Source organism: Ceratotherium simum, chromosome 12, assembly GCF_057802395.1.
Source record: "Ceratotherium simum simum isolate JZ-2026a chromosome 12, ASM5780239v1, whole genome shotgun sequence".
Classification (NCBI taxonomy): Eukaryota; Metazoa; Chordata; class Mammalia; order Perissodactyla; family Rhinocerotidae; genus Ceratotherium; species Ceratotherium simum.
In genome coordinates, this window is record NC_141911.1 from 18307601 (window position 1) to 18313070 (window position 5470).

Below are 5470 nucleotides of genomic sequence, written 5' to 3' on the forward strand. Positions count from 1 at the left end.
GCTTTGTTTGTTCTTCTTTTTCTAGTTCTGTTAGGTGTAATTTAAGGCTGCTTGTTTGGGCTTTTTCTTGTTTGTTAAGGTGGGCTTGTATAGCTATGAGTTTCCCTCTCAGGACCACTTTTGCTGCATCCCATATGGTTTGGTATGGCATATTTTCATTTTCGTTTGTTTCCAGATAGTTTTTGATTTCTCCTTTAATTTCATCAATGATCCTTTGGTTGTTCAGTAGCATGTTGTTTAATCTCCACATTTTTGTGACTTTCCCAGCTTTTTTTCATGGTTCATTTCCAGTGTCATAGCATTTCGTCTGAAAAGATGCTTGTTATGATTTCAATCTTCTTAAATTTATTGAGGCTTGCTTTGTTTCCCAACATATAGTCTATCCTTGAGAACGTTCCATGCGTGCTTGAGAAGAATGTGTAGTCAGCTGTTTTTGGATGGAGTGCTCTGTATATGTCTACTAGGTCCATCTCGTCCAGTTTTTCATTTAAGTCTACTATTTCTTTATTGACGTTTTGTCTGGATGATCTATCCATTGATGTAAGTGGGGTATTAAGATCCCCTACTATTATTGAGTTGTTGTTAATGTCTCCTTTTAGGTTTGTTAATAGTTGCTTTATGTACATTGGTGCTCCTATGTTGGGTGCATATATATTTAAAAGTGATATGTCTTCTTGGTGGAGTGTCCCTTTTATCATTATATATTTCCCTTCTTTGTCTTTCTTCACCTGTTTTATCTTGAAGTCTACTTTGTCTGATATGAGTATGGCAACCTGCTTTCTTTTGTTTTGCCATTATCTTGGAGTATTGTCTTCCGTCCTTTCAATCTGAGCCTGTGGTTGTCTTTAGAGCTGAGATGTGTTTCCTGGAGGCAGCATAGTGTTGGGTCCTGCTTTTTAATCCATCCTGCCACTCTGTATCTTTTGATTGGAGAGTTCAACCCATTTACATTTAGGGTAATTATTGATATATGAGGGCTTAATGTTGCTGTTTTGTCACTTATTTTCTGGTTCTTTTGCATTTCCTTTGTTTCTTGTCCCATGTGTTTCGGACTGCCAATTCAGTTTGGTTGTTCTGTCTTATGACTCTTCTAGTTTTCTCTTTGTTTATCATATGTGATTTTGTTTTGATTATTTGTTTAGTGGTTACCTTGAGGTTTGTGTAAAAAATCTTGTGTATGAGATAGTCCATTATCTGATGGCCTCCTATTTCCTTATACTAAGTCAATTCAATCACTTTCCTCTTCCCCTTCTAAGTTGTTCTTGTTATACCTTATTCTATCTTGTGTTGTGGCTGTGTGTTTACAGTGATGAGGTTAAATTTATTTTTGGTGAATTCCTTCCTTTGATCTTGGTATTTAAGTTGTTGCTAACCTATTCCGGTCAAGATCTACTATTTTTCTGAGTTTATCTACCTATTTTTCTCCTTGCTCCAAGCTTTGTATTCCTTTTCTCTTCTTTTTTTCAGGCCTGAGGGCCTTCTTGAGTATTTCTTGTAGTGGGGGTCTCATGGCCATGAACTCCCTTAGCTTTTGTTTATCTGGGAGAGTTACTATTTCTCCATCATATTTGAAGGATATTTTTGCTAGATAGAGTATTCTTGGCTGAAAGTTTTTGTCTTTCAGTATTTTGAATATATCATTCCAGTCTCTCCTAGCCTGTAAAGTTTCTGTTGAGAAATCCGCTGAGAGCCTGACGGGAGTTTCTTTGTACATTATTTTTTGTTTTTGTTTCGCTGCCCTTGATATTGTTTCTGTGTCATTAACTCTGGTTAGCCGTACCACTAGGTGTCATGGTGTGGGCCTTTGCCTGTTGACATGTTTAGGTGACCTGTTGGCTTCACTTACTGGTATTTCCTGCTCCTTCCCCAGATTTGGGAAATTCTCAGCTATTATTTCCTTGAATAGGCTCTCTGTTCCTCTTTCCCTCTCTTCTCCCTCAGGAATACCTTTAATTCTTATGTTACATTTCCTAATAGAGTCAGATATTTCTCGGAGATTTTCTTCATTTCTTTTTAGTCTTAGTTCTCTCTCCTCTTCTATCTGGATCATATCTGTATTCCTATCCTCTAAAATGCTAATTCTTTCCTCCATATTGTCAGCTCTGTTCTTTCAAGATTCCAGATTCTCCTTTATCTCCTCCATTGTGTTCTTCATCTCCATCAGCACCGATTGGTTTTTCTTTATGATTTCAATCTCTTTTGTGAAGAAACTCCTAATCTCATTGAATTGTTTGTCTGTGTTGTCTCGTATTTCGTTGAGTGTTTTTATGATAGCTATTTTGAAATCTCTGTCGTTTAGGTTATGGATTTCTGTGTCTTCAGGGTTGGTTTCTGGGTGCTTGTCATTTTCCTTCTGGTCTGGTTATTTCATGTATCTTTGCATTGTGGTTCCTGTGTTGGCTTTGTTTTTCCTCATCCTGGAAATCTCTGGTTGTAATTTCCACCTGCTGCCACTGTGAGGGGGTAAAGGGCTGTGTAATCTGAGCCCCCTGCACTCTGCCCCGGCTGTTCGCTGCAATCCGCGATCCGCGGGTTGCTTGGTCTGGTCTGGTCGGCTGAGCTGCAGTGTCCAGCTTGCGGGGAGGCGGGGCTCTCTCTTTTGCCTGCTGGGTCCCTGGTGTGGGGGGCTTCTTGTTCGCCCCTTGTTATCCGCTCTCTGGGGTGCTCAGATGTTGATGGTATCCTGTAGCAATTCTGAGTCCTCTGTGTGGGAGTTTCCCACTGGCTGAGAGAGCCCAAAGAGCTACGGTTTTCCGGCAGAGGGCCGCCCCTCCCCCCTCTCTGGGAGCCCTGCGGCCCGGGATCGCTGATCTGATGGAGAGGGAGAGGAGTTCTCCTTACCTCTCCCCACTTCCTCCGGGGCCCAGCACATTCCACTCTCAGATGTGCGTCAGTGTGGATCTTTCTGATCCTGCTTTTCACTGTCTAGGATTCCATTGTTGGTCTGCGACTGTTCCTTTTGTTGTATCTTATTGGGGGAAGAGTTTACAGGAAAGCTCACTCTGCCATGGTGCTCAATTTTTTTTTTTTTTAATTTTTTAAATTTTTTTGTGAGGAAGATCAGCCCTGAGCTAACATCCATGCCAATCCTCCTCTTTTTGCTGAGGAAGACCAGCCCTAAGCTACCATCTATTGCCAATCCTCCTCCTTATTTTCCCTTTTTCTCCCCAAAGCCCCAGTAGATAGTTGTATGTCACAGTTGCACATCCTTCTAGTTGCTGTATGTGGGACGCAGCCTCAGCATGGCCGGACAAGCAGTGCGTTGGTGTGCGCCCGGGATCTGAACCTGGGCCGGCAGGCATGGAGCGCGTGCACTCAACCACTAAGCCATGGGGCCGGCCCCCTCTGATCTTTTCAAAAAGAAAGAATGGAAAGATAAATAAAAAATTAACAAAAATGGCAATTTATGGGGGTAGGAAGAGAAACAGGGGCCAGGATGAAAATTGTACTTCTCTGAATGTACCTGTTTTATGGTTTACACTTAAGAACTAAGTAGGGGGCTGGCCCCGTGGCTTAGCAGTTAAGTGCGCGTGCTCCACTACTGGCAGCCTGGGCTCCGATCCCGGGCATGCACCAACGCACCACTTCTCCGGCCATGCTGAGGCCACGTCCCACATACAGCAACTAGCAGGATGTGCAACTATGACATACAACTATCTACTGGGGCTTTGAGGAAAGAAAAGGAGGAGGATTGGCAATAGATGTTAGCTCAGAGATAGTCTTCCTCAGCAAAAAGAGGAGCATTAGCACGGATGTTAGCTCAGGGCTGATCTTCCTCACACACAAAAAAAGAACTAAGTAGGGGCCGGCCCAGTAGCGTAGTAGTTAAGTTCTCATGTTCTGCTTTGGTGGCTGGGGGTGCACGGGTTTGGGTCCCAGGCCATGCTGTGGCAGTGTCCCACATACAAAATGCAGGAAGATTGGCAGAGATGTTAGCTCAGCGACAATCTTCCTCACACACACACAAAAAGAACTATGTAAATGTTTTATATAATTAAAAGACAAAATTAAAATAAAGCAATTTTTAAAAATTGAAAATAACCTGGTATCAAGTTTGTGGTGTAACTCCTCAGAGAAGAAATATTTAAAGTGTTTTTAAATCACAGTATTTTGATAGTATTGGGATATATTTTAGGGACAAAAAAGAACCCCAGTAAGAAAATTTAAACTGCATTCAGTCTTCTTGTTGTCAATGTTAATATTTGTATTGCTGAGTTTTTTCCCCCAATTTTTTTATGATGATAAATATACATAATATTAATTTACTATCTTCACCATTTTTAAGCATACAGCTCAGTGGTATTAAGTACATTTGCATTGTTGTGCTATCATCACCACCATCCCTCTCTGGAACTCTTTTCATCTTGCAAAACTGAAATACTATACCCATTAAACAACAACTCCCCATTTCTCCTCCCCCCAGCCTCTGGCAATCACCATTCTACTTTCTGTCTCTATGATTTTGACTACTCTAAGTACCTCTCATAAGTGGAATCATACAGTATTTGTCTTTTTGTGACTGGCTTATTTCATCTAGCATAATGTCCTTAAGGTTCATCCATGCTGTAGCATATTGCAGAATTTCCTTCCTTTTTAAGGCTGAATAATATTCCATTGTGCATCATTTTTTATCTATATATCTTACAAATTTGCTTATCCATCATCCACTGATGGTCACGTAGGTTGCTTCCACATTTTAGCTATTGTGAATAATGCTGCTATGAACTTAGGTATACAAATATTGCTTCAAGACACTGCTTTCAATTTTTTTTAGTATATTCCCAGATGGAATTGCTAGATCATATGGTAATTCTATTTGCAATTTTTTAATGGCTTTCTTTTAATTTAATTAGTTTTAACCCTTAAGCTTTTAAAAGTGGACTCAATCAGAAAGCAAGGGTATAGGGGAATACTTTTCCAACACTTGTCTTGTAAACTCAAATTTTAGATTCTTTTTTGGAGTAAAACAGGCTCTTCACCGTTTACAAGCTTATTTCTGAGTTGCTAAACTTCTCTCCATGTTTTTCCCTGTATTACCATGTTTTTCATCTATATTCCCCCATTTGATCATTGCTGCCACAATCAGACAAGAAAGCAAGAGGACATTTTTTCCTTGCATCTGTAGTGTAAACCTTAGCAGCAGACAGTAACTGTTCCAGGTCTGAAATAGATGCATTATTTATTTATTTTGAGGAATCATCATACTGTTTTCCAAAGCCATGTACCACTTGAAATCCTCATCAACAGTGCACAAGAGTTTCAATTACTCCACATCCTCACCAACGCTTGTTATTTTGTTGTTGTTGTTCTTGCTAATAGCTATCTTAATGTGTGAAGTTTTACTGATGTATTTTTGCAAGCCATTTCAAATTCCTTTTGGATCTAGATGGAATAAAAATAATGTTTCAAAAATAATGCTCAATTTGCCTGCAGTCTTTTTGCTCTTCCCCTTCTTTTATTCAAACTACAT

The 5470-nt window shown here is 40.1% G+C and overlaps 1 non-coding gene across 1 annotated transcript; it reads right to left on the reverse strand.

Annotated features, from left to right (window-relative positions):
- Positions 1-5047: 5047 nt before the first annotated feature.
- Positions 5048-5176, reverse strand: LOC147915791 (small nucleolar RNA SNORA31). The gene has a single exon (XR_015553870.1). It is a non-coding gene; the product is annotated as a small nucleolar RNA SNORA31 (small nucleolar RNA).
- Positions 5177-5470: the final 294 nt, after the last annotated feature.